This window comes from Felis catus, chromosome B3 (assembly GCF_018350175.1).
Source record: "Felis catus isolate Fca126 chromosome B3, F.catus_Fca126_mat1.0, whole genome shotgun sequence".
NCBI classification, from domain to species: domain Eukaryota; kingdom Metazoa; phylum Chordata; class Mammalia; order Carnivora; family Felidae; genus Felis; species Felis catus.
In genome coordinates this window covers 122509467-122525901 of record NC_058373.1, presented here as the reverse complement: position 1 = coordinate 122525901, position 16435 = coordinate 122509467, and the positions used below count along the sequence as shown (strand labels likewise).

Here is a 16435-nt window from a genome sequence, read left to right as displayed (position 1 = left end):
GATTATGGTTTCCACATAATCCAAGGAGGACCTAACTGAGCTGTCAGCTGGTAGATTAAAAATAATTTTTAATGCTTAACTCTAGAGAACAAACAGATGGTTACCAGAGGGGAGGTGGCTGGGGGGATGGGTGAAATAGGTGATGGGGATTAAGAGTACACTTATTGTGATGAGCACTGAGTAATGTATACAATTGTTGAATCACTGTATTGTACACCTGAAACTAACATAACACTTTATGTTAACTACACTGGAATTTAAAATAAATAAACAAATAAATAGTTTAAAAACTATTTAAATAGTTTTTAAACTATAGTTTAAAAACTATTTAAACTATAGTTTAAAAACTATTTAACTATAGTTTAAAAACTATAGTTTAAAAACTATCATTGTGAATGATAGACCACTATATGATTTTAATATATGACTTAAGAGACGCTCATAATTAAAACGTAACAATATTCCTTACATTCCTCAGATTCTGTGGGTCAGGATTTCAGATGTGGGTCAGGGGTCCCGCAGGAATGGTTTGCCTCCACTCCACCATGACTGGAGCCTCTACAGAGGAAACAAACAGCTGAATGCCTCAAACACCTAGGAACTAGAACAGCTAAACCTGGAGGATCTACTTTGAAGTGGCTTCTTCACTCATGTGTCTGGTATTTGGGCTGAGCTAACCAAAGACTAGACTCAGATGGGACTGATGACCAGAGTACCTTCACATGTGACCTTTCCATATGGCTTTGGCTTTTCACAGCACAGAGAGCAAGCATCCCAAGAGAATTAAGTGAAAGTTGCATGGCTTTTTATGACCTAGCCTCATGCAGGAATCATGCAATGTCACTTCTGCAGTACTCAGTTGGTCAAAGTAGTCACCAGATTCAAGGAAAGGAGACACAGACCCCATCTCTCAATGGGAGGAGTATCAAAGAATTTGCAGTCATATTTTTAAACCACCACATTGGTTCAGGTGAGGTGTGGTTTTTTTTTTTTTTTTTTTTTGCAACTTACATTCCTAACTGATAGAAGAGATGATATAAGATAATATAAAGTAGACATGATGTTGAACAGTGCAAGTAGGCTGTTGACCTCCAAGTAGGAAGAAGTAAAACAGATAAAGCCTTCATCATAAACAAACACCAACTGAGGGCCTATAAGTACACAGCCCAGAATAAAATGCCAAGAGGACTGAATAAACACTGTAAGACTCAGTATATATCTCCAATGCTAGAAATGAGTTCAAATCTCAACCTTCTATCCACAAACAGCATGGCTTTGGAAAATCCTAGCTAAGCCTTGGTTTGTAGATCATAAAAATGGAGAGCATACACCAGGGTTGTGGTGAGGCCTAAATGAAATAGAATGAGAAGAGCCTAGTATGGTGCATGGCACTCAGTAAGTGTTCAATAAATGCTGTGCATTTGTTTATTCACTCAAAGAACCTACACATGTGGGAAAATTGAATGAGCATCCACCATTAAATTGACAGAGAATTAATATTCTACAAATATAAGTCAGAGCTCCAAAACTCCCTTATGGGTTCAGCAGGCTTGACTGAAATTTATGTAGTGCAAAGCTTAGAGGGCTTAGACCAATTTTCCCAGAAGAAAATTAAAACAGACTTTAGAAGATCTTCTGATATCCAGGTGAAGAGTCAAGTCTTTTGCCTGCAAAGCTCATCCCCACCATTTCTGCCAATTTGGGAAAATCTGTATCATTTCTCATGAGAAGCCAACTATCCCAGTCTGGGCTACTTTTTCTAAACATTAGATCTGAATTGATTTATTTTATCCCTAAATGCATTGGGCCACAATCTTCCTGAATGAATTAAGTCAGATCTTCTATTTTTAGCAGCTGGCTTATTCAGTCCATTTCCCTACTATAAATACCTACCTACACTTGTTTTTAAGTAGAATTCTTTTGTCTTCTGATTGTCCCAGTCTAGATTAGAGGGGGAAAGGTGAGGGAGAATGCAAAATGGGATAATGGAGAGAAAAAGAGGGACTTTCACAGACTCCAAGATCCACAGCTGACTGGATGTGGGAGAGAGCCAAGAGGTTCTCACCCTTCTCCACATATTTCCTTGAGAATTTGGCAGTTGTTTAGGACTTAGAGGAGCCATTCAGGCTCTCTCCTACCCTCTTATCTACTGGAAATTTCCTTTTCCCAGTCTCATGTCTCAGTGCCGCTGCTCAGAGCATATGGTCAGTGACCCCAGCTTCCAAGACAGACCAAGAGACATTTTTTAATCCTTGGTCTTAATGCTCTCAAGTCAAAATAAATTTTATGGTATCTCATACCCATATCCTTGGAGTCCCAAAGAAGGGGGACACTGAGCTTTCACCAAATACTGATCAAACTCCTAATGAGCTCAAAGCACTAAAAGGAAATAGGCCAGAGTCAGATGAAGGAATGCGTCCACCAGGCAGCTGCCTTCTGTGCTGGTACACATAAGGAAAAGTGTGCTCATCTGTCACCAGGGCACTTGTACACCACAAAACTTAAGGCAATGGAGGAAAAAATGGAATTTCAAAGCACTTCTCAGAAAAACTAGAAGGAATACCATAAAACAATCCTGGAGATATGACTAAGACACCTAGGAGCCATGCTTTTGATCATGAATATTTGTCATTTTAGGGGAGTCAGCATCTAAGTGTTCTCCCTATTTTGGGGTTTCTACTAATAGTCCTCCTTCTCCCTTTATTATCCTCCCTTTATTATCTCAGTTTTCAGCTCCTCCTCCAGACTAAAGCTGAACAAATATTTGATTTGAACAAATAAATTGATACAAGGGGGCAAGAAATTATCAATAGTCCACCAAGATTCCCATGTGTCTCAGTCTGGACACTCCCCTCAAGGATCTCAGAGGGTTACAAAACACACTTGTCCACCCACGTTCAGGCACCAAGGCACCACTGTAATCCAACAGCAGCCAATGGGGAGTAGAGTCTCCTGACCTCTTGATGATGCATGAAATGCAGATGTGCCTCAAATAGTAGAAAAGTGAAAAGTATTCATCAAATATTTTCAAAAACAATTCATACATGATGATGAAGTGGGGTTTATCTTGGGGTAAACTTGGAAGTTTAAGAAAGAATGACAGGGGCGCCTGGGTGGCGCAGTCGGTTAAGCGTCCGACTTCAACCAGGTCACAATCTCGCGGTCCGTGAGTTTGAGCCCCGCGTCAGGCTCTGGGCTGATGGCTCGGAGCCTGGAGCCTGTTTCCGATTCTGTGTCTCCCTCTCTCTCTGCCCCTCCCCCATTCATGCTCTGTCTCTCTCTGTCCCAAAAAATAAATAAACGTTGAAAAAAAAATTAAAAAAAAAAAAAAAGAATGACATAGACAAGGTAGCTGCCATTCCTGCCTCCACCATGCCTCTAACTCCCCAATCCCACCATCACAGTATCCACCGTTACTTATTGGGTAAGTATGGAATATTATACTAAAATAGAGATAATTGAAGAATGTACCTATGGAGTTATATATAAGTGTAGACAAAAAATTACAAGTCAACTGGTAGCCAGGAAGAAAATCAGACTAGGAAGTAAAGAGGAAGATGTTCCTAGTACTATAATTCAGGAAATTTCTTTATTAAAAGAAGTTTGTCATTCAAATATAGTCAGTCTTCAAGATATGCTTATACAGGACTCAAGGTTATATCACATCTTTGAATTCCTTGGATCTTAAGAAATACTTGGATCCCATCGCTCCTCGTCAGTTCATGGATTCTTCACTTGTTAAGGCTTATTTGTACCAAAAATTAAGTGTTAGGACTTCATCAAGATGAAAAGCTTCTTCACAGCAAAGGAAGCAATCAACAAAACTAAAAGGCAGCCTACCGAATGGGAGAAGATATTTGCAAATGACATATCTGATAAAGGGTTCGTATCCAAAACCTATAAGTAACTTATCAAACTCAACACCCAAAAAATAAATAATCCAATTAAGAAATGGGCATAAGACATGAAGAGAGCCTTTTCCAAAGAAGACACCTGGATGGCTAACAGACACATGAAAAGATGCTCAACATCACTGATCGTCAGGGAAATATAAACCAAAACCACAATGAAATACCACCTCACCCCTGTCAGAATGGCTAAAAGTAACAATACAATAAACAATAGGTGTTGGAGAGGATGAGGAGAAAGGGAAACCCTACACCCTCTTGTACTACTGGTGGGAAGGCAAACTGGTGCAGCCACTGTGGAAAACAGTATGGAGTTGCTTAAAAAGTTGAAAATAGAACTACCGTGGAGCACCTGGTGGCTCAGTAGATTAAGCATCAGGCTCTTGATCTTGGCTCAGGTCATAATCTCACGGGTTAGAGAGCTTGAGCCCCACATAGGGCTCTGCGCTGATAGAGCAGGACCTGCTCAGGATTCTGTCTCTCCCTCTCTCTGCCTCTCCCCCATTTATGCACACATGCACATGCTCTCTCTCAAAATAAATAAATAAACCTAAAAAAAATAGAACTACCCTACAATCTGGCAATTACACTAGTTGTTTGCCCAAAGGATACAAAAATATAGATTCAAAGGGGTATATGCACCCCGATGTTTATAGCAGCATTATCAACAATAGCCAAACTATGGAAAGAGTCCAAACATCCACCAACTTATGAATGGATAAAGAAGATGTGAGATATATATATATATCTCACATCTTCACACAATGGAATATTACTCAGCCATCAAAAAGAAGGAAATCTTACCATTTGCACTGATGTGGATGGAGCTAGAATGTATTATGCTAAGCAAAAAAAGTCCATCAGAGAAAGACAAATACCATATGATTTCATTCATATGTGGAATTTAAAAAACAAAACAGGTGAACATATGGGCAGGGGGAGGAGGAGAGAAGAGAGGCAAACAAACCACAAGAGACTCTTAATGATAGAGAACAAACTGAGGATTGCTAGAAGGGAGGTGGGTGGAGGATGGGCCAGATGAGTGATGGGTATTAAAGAGCAAATTGTTATGATGAGCACTGGGTGTTGTATGTAATGATGAACCACTAAATTCTACTCCTAAAACCAATATTGCACTGTATGTTAACTAGAATTTAAACAAAAATTTAAAAAGGAAAAAAAAAAGGACGTGTTTGTACCAAATCATTCGAGGGATGTTGTTTTGTCCCTCTAGAATAGCTCCCCACAGAGGCTTAAAACCTTGAAATCTATTGGCCACAAAGGAACAACTAAATTGGCTGGTCTGGGCCTTGCCAGAGCTTTTGGAATACCTGTCAGAGCATATATACATGAGGTAGTAACACTCTGGTATAGTTTTGCCCAAGTATTGCTGGGGTCAGCTCTCTATTCAACTCCAGTTGATCATATTTGCAGAATTAGCAACTAATAAGCCACTTTTCCATAGGGATTCAGAAATTTATCAAGTCTTCAGGATTTTTAGAGCTTTGGGCACCCCCAATAATGAAGGGTGGGCAGAAGTGGCTTCTTTAGAAGACTGTAAGAGTAAATTTCCCAAGTGGAAACCAGGAAGTCCAGCATCCCATATTAAAAACTTGGTTGAAAATGGCTTAGATTTGCTTTCAAAAATGTTAATCCCAACAAACAAGTTTCTGGCAAATGACATTGAATCATCCATATTTTAATGATTTGGACAATCCGATTGAGAAGATGTAGCTTTCTGACAAAAAATTTCCACATGCTGTCTCAAGAACAGATAGTTATATTTTTACTGTTACCTCTATTTTTGTCTCATGTGTTCTTTTCTATGTTGTAAAACTTAAGCTACACTTCATCATCTAATTTCAAAAGTGTAACTTAAAAATGTAAATATTGTTCTATATCAATTTAAATATAGTAATTCTGTGTATGAGTGTAGATCTCACTGTAACAAACTGTAACAAGTATTTGTTACTATAATAAAACTATAAATCTAGTATTGATGACAGGAATTAGGGGGAAACATTTTTTTAAACCTGTCAGTAAACTAAGAGCAGACGAAAACTTCCCCAACCTGATAAAGAGCAGCTCCAGAAAACCTACAGCTGACACCAATACTAATGGTGAATGACTGAGTGGCTTCCCCCTAAGATCAAAAACAAGGCAAGAATATCTGCTTTCACCATTTTATTCAACATTATACTAAAAATCCTAGCCAGTTTAATAAGGCAGTAGAATAAATAAAAGGCATGCATATTTGAAAAGAAGTAAAACTGTCTTTGTCACAGATGACATGATTGCCTATGCAGAAAATCCTAAAATATCTGCAAAAGAGCTGATTTCAGCAAGGACACAGGATACAAGGTCTATAAAAAAAAAATAGAATTTCTATATTCTAGAAACAAAGAATTAGAAATTATAATAGATACCGTTCATTTAAAAAAAAACACTGCTGGGGCGCCTGGGTGGCGCAGTCGGTTAAGCGTCCGACTTCAGCCAGGTCACGATCTCGCGGTCCGTGAGTTCGAGCCCCGCATCGGGCTCTGGGCTGACGGCTCAGAGCCCGGAGTCTGTTTCCGATTCTGTGTCTCCCTCTCTCTCTGCCCTTCCCCCGTTCATGCTCTGTCTCTCTCTGTCCCAAAAATAAATAAACGTTGAAAAAAAAAATTAAAAAAAAAAACAAAAAAAACACTGCTGTATTAGTTTTCAATTGCTACAAATTAGCAGCTTGACACAACAAACATTTATTATCTCACATAGTTTTGGAGAGTCAGGAATCAGGGAGCAGTTTCAGGGGGCAGCATAGCTCGGGGTCTCTCAGGAGGTTGTCATCAAGATGTTAGCCAGGGCTGCACTCATCTGAAGGATCTACTTCCAAGATCACTCATTCATGTCTTGCTGGTAGAGGCCTCAGTTTCTCCTTTATGAAGGTCTCATTTCTTCACCACGTTGGACCTTCCAGTAGATCTGCTCCAATGTATTTCAGAGCAAGCAATACAAGAGAGAGCAATGAAACAGCTGTAATGCCTTTGATCACTTAGTCTCAGCAGTGGCCTCCTGTCACTTCTGTCATACTCTCTTGGTCACACAGATCAACCCTGGTACAAAGTGTGTGGAGGGTGAGGGGTTCTATACAAGCGCATGAATACCAGGAGGGAAGGAGCATTTCAGGCCAATCTGGAGGCTGGCTACCACAAATACCACTTATAATAGCATCAAAAGACATAAAACACTTCTGGATAAATTTAACAAAATATGTGCTAAACCTCTACACTGAAATGACAAAATAATTACTGAAATACCTAAAGAAGGCCTAAATAAGTAAAGATATATACAATGTTTATGGATTGAAAGACTCAATATTATTAAGATGTCAATACTTTTCAATGTATTGGGATTCAATGTAATCTGAATCACAATGCCACCAGGTTTTTTCTTAATAGAGATTGACAAACTGATAGTGAAATTTGTATGTAAATGTTAAGAACTTAAAATAGCCAAAACAACTTTGAAAAGAAGAACAAAGTTGGAGGACTTAGACTACCTCCTACACTGCAGCCGAAAATAGTGTAAGAACTACACTATTTTAAGATTTACCATAAAGCTACAATAATAAAGACAGTGTGCTATTAACATAGGATAGACATATAGATCAATGGAACAGAACAAAGAGTCCAGAAATAGGCCCACTCATATATGGTCAATTAATTTTTGACAAAAATGCCAAAGAAATCCAATGGGGCAAATTTTTCAACAAATGTTGCCAGGACAATTGAATATCCCAGGAAGAAAATAACCTTGAACATTGCCTTACACTATACACAAAAATACCTTAATATTGATCACTGGCCTAAATATAAATGCTAAACTAAAAAATTCTAGAAGAAAGCAGAGAAGGAAAATGTTATGATCTTAGTATAGGCAAATAATTCTTAGACAATACACAAAAAGCACTTATTCCAAAAGGGAAAAAATTTGATAAATTGGACTATATCAAATTTAAAGTTTCCTATTCTTTGAAAAACAGCATTAAAAACAAACAAAAAGAAAATGCAGAAAAAAATATTTGTAATACATGTATCTGTCAAAAGGCTTACATTTAGAATATATTTAAAAAACTCTTATAGCTTAATAATAAAATATTAACTCAAAAATAGGCAAAAAAAAAAAAACCTTGAACAGACACTTCACAGAAGAAAAAATATAAGTAGCAGACATACAAATGAAAAGTATGCCCAACATCATTGTCATCGGGGAAAGGCAAATTAAAACTCCCAGATACTACTACCACCCACTAGCATAGCTAAAATTAAAAAGAGAAACCATACCAAGTGTTGGCAAGGGTGTAGATCAACTAGAAATCTCATACTTTGTTGGTAGAAATGCAAAATAATACAGCACTTGGAAAAATTCAGTGATTTCTCATAAAGTTAAATATTCACATAGTATCTGACCCAGCAATCCTTTAGGTAAATTTACATAAGAAAAATGTGAATGTAGGTCTGCACAAAGACTGCTTGCAATTGTTCATAACTTTTTCATGATGGCTTTTATTCATAAGAACTCAAAAGTAGACAACAATCTGCAAGTCCATCAAAAGGTGAATGGTGAATAAATTGTGTAATATCCCTACAACAGAATATAGCTCAGTGTTAAAAAGGAACAAAATATCGACGTAAAAAAAGATCAAGAGGAGGGGATATACTGTAAAAAGCCAGTGGGGACTTGATGGACACGTTCTATGTCTTGACTTTGGGGGGGGTTGTGTGGGTGCATACACTCAAGGAAATTTATTAAAGTGTACACTTAAAATAGGTACACTTTATTATATGTAAGTTATACCTCAATAAAATTAAAACATTGTTAAAAAATATATTCATATGGTTAAAAAACAGCAAGTAAACACTGAAAAATTAGTACACTTCCACCAAATGTCCAGACCTCCAAATACCCCATCTCTCTACCCAAAGGTAATCTCCAGTGATTTCATGCCTTATTCAAAAACTGTGTGTATATGTGTATACACCTCTACACTGGTATTTGTATGTGGATATTTATATAGATATATGCACACAAATGCACACATATACTTTGTTTATATACAAGTAGACATATTTCTATTATAGCAGATGCTTTTTGGTGCCTAATATTCCCTTAGACCACCTCTGATTTCTGCTGCAACTCCCATGGTCAGTCTCTTCCTTGTACACTGACAAGAGTCCCACCTTGAACACAACCACTTTCTCCAAAGTCACAGGAGCCTAGTCAGCCGACAGGGAGAGGCAGCCTTAAGCAACAGGAGTTAAATCCCTGGAACACCCCAACTAATACAGGATGGGTTTGGTTAATAAACGCCCCAGTCTTCCTTCTTGCCAACAGATAGGCAATTCTGGGAGACAGGCATTCTGTGTGTTTTCCAAAGGTCTGGACTTAGGCTGCCTTTACCTATAGCAGCAACTCAATAATACAACTTGGGTGGGTTTTTTTGTTTTGGGGGGGTTTGGGGGGGGTGTTTGTCATTTTTGCATTTTCTATCTCGCTGTCTTCACCCTCTCACTGATTTTTTCTGGGGTTATTTCCCAAATAAACCACCTGCACCCAAGTCTCTGTTTGAGGCTCTGCTTTCAAGGGACCCCAAACCAAGACATGCAAATACCTTATTTTTTCACTTGATATATCTTATAGGTTGCACGATGTCAGCCCATACAGTCTGTCCTGTTGTGTCTCATGACTGTGCAGTTCTCAACTGCATGTGTGTACATAGGTTTTATAACCATCCCCCATCAGTGGATATTTAAGTTGTTTATTGTCTTTTGTTATTGTATACAATGTTTGTTTTAAAAGATCCCTAGGCACGTCTTTATAAGATAAATTTCTTGAAATAGAATGGATAAGGCAAAGGGTGTTCTTGATAGTCTTTAAATAGGATAGTTCTTTAAATAGGACTATCTGATATAACTCATATAACTCAGGATACTGATACAACTGATATAACTCAGGACTCTCTGATATAACCCTGATATAACTCAACAGTAAAGTCTCACCTGTACACACAGTTTTTCAGTCACAAATCCAATGTGTAATCATGTGCAGTTATCCCTATCAGAGTTGATGCTAGGCCACAACCCAATACCCTAAGCCTCCTTCTGCTCAATTTTCTAGTCCCCTTTTCTATGGGATCCACCTGCCATCTCACTATGACCTCAAACACAATCAGGAAGAGGCCCTGAGACAGAGTAAGAACACAAACTAAAACAGAGAGAAGTGGCAACAGGCAGAATATATATAAAACCAGTAATTGATTGCCAGAAATTTTACAAAATAGTTGTCCTATTCACAGAAGGAAGAAAGAGCACTAAGAGTCAGGAGGCCTAGGCCCCAGGTTCTAGCCCTCCTTCCGCCAAACCAAGTGGTTTGATAAGGTAGTTCTCCCCATGCCTCAGTTTCCTCATTTGTAAAATGAAGGGGTAGGCCTAAATTATTCTCTCTAAAGTCCTTCTCACTCTGATATTCCAAATTTCTATGACCCACGCAGTTTGTAGAAAGGGCCACCTAATACTCATATCAAGTACTGAATCTAGAATAATTCCAAGGTATCAATCCAGCCACCATCTATCAAAAAAAAAACTCTTTCAACCACAGGCAGATGTTAGAAACTACTGTGTAAGCCGCAAATCACTTGAGATCACAACAGAAATGCAAATACCTCAAGAACAAAAGCAAATATCCCCTGAGAACAGGGGATATTTCCTTGTAACATTCAGCAGGAGTGGAGTTCTGCAGACCACACCTTGGGAACAATGTTCTAACCGCACGGGCAGCTGGAGTTCAGGCTTTGGAGTCAGGAGGACCTAAACTTACATCCGATTTCCTCCATACATGCATATGGCCTGGAACTAGTTGTTCTGTAGAAATTGAGGCAAATAAGCAATGTTATGAGGTTGCTGTGAGAACCAGAATAGGTGATAAATAGTGAACTTGGGTCTCATGCTTCCAAAAACCACGGTAAGGGAAAGAGTCAGTTGAGGGAGCCAGGTTAACCTATACACACACACATACATATTTTTAAGAGCTAAATACTTGCTACAGATTGAATGTTTGTCCTCCCCTATTCATATGTTAAATTCTACCCCCAATGTGATGGTATTGAGAGGTAGGATCTTTGGGAGGAATTAGGTCATGAGAGCGGAGTCCTATGGATGGGATTAGTGCCCTTATAAAAGAGACCCCAGAGAGCTCCCTTGCCCCCCCACTACCGCCACCATGTGAGGATGTGTCAAGCAGATATCCATCTATGAACCAAGAAGTGGGTCTCACCAGATACAGAATCTGCCAGCACCTTAGTCTTAGACTTCCTAGCCTCCAGAACTGTGCAAAATAAACTTTTGTTTATAAGCTGCTGAGTCCCTGGTATTTTTGTTATAGCAGCCCACACAGACTAAGACAATACTAATGCTATATGCTAATCTTTCACCACTTAACTGTTCTGTTGCCATGAACGTTTAGTGATTTCCAAAGCTTTACTTTTATAAATAATGAGCCAGTGAATATCTCTATATACTCATCTTTGACAGGTCCTAACTAGATGTTAGACAATGAGGACTTTTCTGTGGGGTGATGGGGGCAGCTAGATTTCAACTGCACAAGATACAAGTTAATCCCAAGTTCATCCAAAGAGCATTTACTGAGCTTCTGGATGGCAGGCACTAGCAACCCAGGCACACTGCATATCATCATACAGGGTCTCCCAGAATGGGTACAGGTGTATTTCTTTTATAGAACCAGTGTGGTTTTGTGGTATAAACTGAATTCTTATGAAATGGGAGAGAAGAGACAAGACCTGAGGTTTAAATATGTCTCGGCCTACCGTAGACCAGATGAGGGGAAACTCTTCCGAGAAGTGGGAGAAGAGAACAGAAGAGTCTGGAATACTCAGGACCCCAAACTGAATATGGAGCATCCTGTTTCCTCCCATCATCAGAACATGAGTCCAGCCACCTGTGTGCAGTTTTGCCATAATTTATTCAACTCGTCAACTATTTACCGAGCATCAATTATAGCCACTAATAGCTCAGCTGTCATTCACTGAGGCAGAATAGTGTAGGGGTTAGGAGTGCAGACTCTGCCTTTTAAGAAAATGAGGTCAGTCTATATAAAATGACCTGTAGGATGATAAGTGACAGAAGTAAGGTGCACGACAGTGTGTAGCAAAGGTACACAAAGGTATGTATAAAGAAGAGGGGATATAAATGCTTGTTTATGCATAGCCTATCACTGGAAGGATTCACACACACACACAAAAGAAAAAACGGTAAAAGTAGCACTACTTCTGGCCATGAGAGAGTACTAGAGACTCCATCCAACCAAATTTACCCTACTTCCCTAAATAGCTCTTACAAAAAAACAGACAAAATTAAGCAATGGTTTTAAATATTGAGCAGCAGACAGTGTGGGAAGGGTCACTGATGTCTGAGAGGAGGAAGAAGAAGAAGAAGGCGAGTCCTAAACTGCCCCAGCTTACTGCTGGCGGGTCATTTCTGGCCACCAACCAGGGAGGAGGACCCGAAGCATACAGCCTGATGTTCTTCCTGAATTCAAGAGACCAAGATGGCATTCAGGGTGGCAAAGCAGCCAGATTGCCAGGGAAGGGTGTCAGAGAAGAGAGACTCCAGCAATTTGCAGAGGGGTCCCCTCTAGTTGTGGCCTGACTATGGTCATCACACACGTGAGAAGCCACCAGAAGCTGGGAAGACCCACTGCAAAGCAGTAAGCCCAACAATGTCCCCACTTCACAAGGGGGTGGAGATGGTTTCTGTTCCCAACCACGCAAAGTGGAAAGACCACATAATCCATGGAGCATGAGGCAAAACCCTCAGAAGTGGGGACACGTTAGCCCTAGACCAGAGGCTATTGTGACCAGCATAATAAAGCATAAAAGTAGGGCCTCTGGGTGGATGATTGGGGTCAGGAAGGGGGAGATTGGGCCTCAGGGTCAAGGCTTGAAGTGAACCTGCCTGTTCACTGTATAACTTTTTACATTCTTTCAAATTTTTACTGTATGTAAGCACTCCTTTTTAAAAACTTTTTTTAAACGTTTATTTATTTTGAGACAGGGAGAGACAGCATGAATGGGGGAGGGTCAGAGAGAGAGGGAGACACAGAATCCGAAACAGGCTCTAGGCTCTGAGCTGTCAGCACAGAGCCCAACGCGCGGCTCAAACTCACGGACCTCGAGATCATGACCTGAGCCGAAGTCGGACGCTTAACCAACTGAGCCACCCAGGCGCCCCTAAAAACTTTTTAAAGGGGGAAGTCTCTGGAGTCAGACTGTCAGGGTGAGAACTTGACTCCATTTCCTATGAGCTATATAAATCCCAGCAAGTTGCTCAACCACTATGTGTCCTCGTAGTGGGATGGATTTCTTTGAATCATTATGAATATTAACTGACATGTTTATAAAAACACAAGCAGCACCTGGCACTTCTGTACAGATGTTGGTTTTGCTTCCCCATGACCCATATTTCTGGCCAAAGCATCCCATTTTTCTTTTGGGAAACACACATGCCCCACTCACCCATGTGACCATGATGCCATTCCCCAGCTCCAAGAACAGACGTATTACTATGGCATTAGAAGGTAAAGCCTTTGGGAGGTGACTAGATCATGAGGAGAAGCCCTCAAAAATGGGAGTAGTGACCTTATAAAAGGGACCCTAGAGAGCTCCCTCGCCTAATCTGCCATACGTGGTAATGGTGGAAAGGTGCCTTCTATGAACCTGGAAGCAGGTCCCACCAGACACTGACTCTGTTGGTACCTTGATCTTGGACTTCTAACCCTCCAGAACTAGAACTGTAAGAGATGCATTTCAGTTATTTCCAACCTATGACCACATCTCATGCCCCTGGAACAGCAAGTAATTGGTCTAATGAGAGTGGTATGGAGGCTTTTGCCGAAATATTGAGACAGAGATGCTGGTTTTTCACTGGGTTGCTAAGTGAGTTGGCTGAAGCTGCCACTGGTCATTTTCAGGGAACCAGCTTGAGAGGCGAAAGAAGCAAAGCCTAGAGATGGAGACAGATGTGGTCCTGATGATGTCACTTGAGTACTGGGATCCAGCCATACCTAAAGCCAGTTTCTGTTACCGGAACCAGAAGAGGACTGGCAAATTCAGTAGGGGTTATCATTATTCAATTCATTCAACAAGCACTGAGCCCACATGAAGTGCCAGAAACTGTGCCTGGAGCTAGGCATTCAAATACGAGGCCCTGATCCCCGGAAGTGTATACTCTAGTGGAGGAGACATTTATGCAAAGCAACAGCTTCAGGGACAGAAATATTCCCAGGGTGCTCTAGGTGAGACATCCAGAGAGCATCCTGGGGAGGAACAGGCTGGACATCCAGAAAGCCTTTGTGAGGAGGTGATGCCTAAATTGGGGCTCAGTGAATGCTGAAGAAGTGACCATGAGTAAAGAGAAAGTAAAAGCCTTCCAGACAAAGAGGTGAGAGAAAATAGATATGCTTGGGGGAGGGGGACAAACAGGAGGGACAGCAGAGAGAGATGTGGTTGAAAAAGTAAGCAAGGGGTGGGGGGGCACGCCTGGGTGGCTCTGTCCGTTGAGCGCCAACTTAGGCTCAGGTCACGATCTCGCAATTTGCAAGTTCCAGCCCCATGTCGGGCTCTGTGCTGACAGCTCAGAGCCTGGAGCCTGCTTCCGATTCTGTGTCTCCCTCTCTCTCTGCTCCTTCCCCATTCATGCTCTCTCAAAAATAAACTTATATATATACAAACTTTGTATGCTAATTGTTACAGGGTGCCATTTAAAGACTTACATCAAGAGAGGAATACAATCAGATTTTTGTACAGAGAATAGATGAAAACACAAGACAGGTAGGCGAGACTAACCAGGCAGATGTGGGAGAAATCCATGCTTGGAATTATGAGGGACTTAATGAAGAAATTAGTAGGGATGGGAAGGAGTGAAAGAATGAATTTGAGAAGTTTTGAGAGAAAGAACTGACTGGACCTAATGCCAATAACGTATTTCAGTTTCAAACCTTAAAATGGGAATAATAGTGAACATTCTTATAGTCCTTACTCCCCACCAAGTCCTGTCCTGAGTGCTTTACACAAATTAATCTATTCAATCCAGCCCCATGAAGTAGATATTATTGTGATTTTTCATTTCAATGTTAAGGAACTGAGTCACTGGAAGGTTAAGTCACTTGCCTGAGGTTATACTCTAGCAGGTAGTATAATTAAAACTGGAATGGTGACAACCTAAGCCTCGCCCTATGCTATTGACCCCACACTCTGCTGCCTTGTACAAGCATACATTTAAAAGGTAGATGATAAAGTAAGGGGAGTTGGCCAAGGAGAACAAAAATGTCTAGGGAAGCAGAGGCCAGCATCACAGAAATAAGGAAGGTGAGCTCTTGTTTCTTACCTCAGTGGTAATTAAATACCCAATTATGTAATTGGAGGAAGACAGCCTGGGCTTAGCTGGGAAGAGAGTGCGAGGTACTTCTGCGCATAGTATCTCCTTTATTTGTCATGGTTCCGTAAAACAGGTGTGTTCATAGCCCCAGCTTCCAGATAAGGAAGTTGAGAGATCAGGGGATGCCCCAAGGTCACACACTGGTAAGTGACCCAGCCAGTTCGCAGGCGTGGAGAAGACTTGCATTCTATGCTTGGCTCACTGGAGTGTTGTCTGGGTCACTGGACTGTTGTCCAGGGCTGTATCAGGGTGGGAGGAGGTACACAAGAATGACCACATCCCTGCTCTCAATGGGTCTATAATCTTGTTGCTCCAATGAGGCTATAACAAATGAAAACAAAGATCATGAAAAGGCAGGATGAAGGTGTGTGCCTGGGAAGTGGTACAGACTCTGGGCCCCTAGAGCAGGTGAGAAGGCATCATGGGGCTGGTGGACATGGGTTGGGTATTGAAGGATGGGTTGAGTATGAAAATGAAAGGATATTTCTAGGAGCTGGGCCCTCACCTGGGTGCTCTGTCAGTGGCAGACACCTGCTGTTTCCACCTGTGCAGCATCACTATTATGTCCTTCTATCTTCTTTTAAGGAACCACTCCTCCCCATTGGGAACCATGTAGTTTGGACAGGGCTGGCCTGACTTCTCCCTCAGATTCTATCTGGGATCACTTGAGGCCAGCCTGGCCAACCACTCAGTTTCATTTCCCCCAACCCAATGACTGGCTCTGGACCCAATCCAACCCAATGAGACTCAATCTCAGGTGTGTGCTGGAACATTAGGAAGGAAAAATTCCCCAGGATGGCTGGCTCTAGGAATGTTATTAGCCTGGAGATCCTAGGGGTCATGCTGTAGAGGGGCCTGAGAGTGAAACCCACACTGAGGAAAAGGGACAGGAGGGAGAGACATCTGATGTTTCAGTTCCTGGATGCAGCCATACCTTCAAACATCCCCAGAATTTTTAGTTATTCCAACTAACAAATTTCCTTTTTTGTTTATGCCGATTTGAGTTGGGGTTTCTGTTACTGACAAGAGAAAGGG

General features: G+C 40.9%; 1 long non-coding RNA gene and 1 pseudogene across 8 annotated transcripts in view; one reads left to right on the top strand and one right to left on the bottom strand.

Annotated features, from left to right (window-relative positions):
* Positions 1-464: 464 nt before the first annotated feature.
* Positions 465-16435, bottom strand: part of LOC109500943 — a 78988-nt gene continuing 63017 nt past the window's right edge. For 5 of the 8 annotated variants that reach the window (XR_006599847.1, XR_006599852.1, XR_006599850.1 and 2 more), the window contains one exon: positions 15431-15721. This is a non-coding gene — a long non-coding RNA (uncharacterized LOC109500943). Of the gene's footprint in view, positions 559-6592; positions 6873-10611; positions 10811-15430; positions 15722-16435 lie in introns of those variants that run through there. The other 3 variants (XR_006599848.1, XR_006599851.1, XR_002743205.2) reach the window with 3 other exon arrangements.
* Positions 3431-5642, top strand: LOC101082496 (annotated as a pseudogene).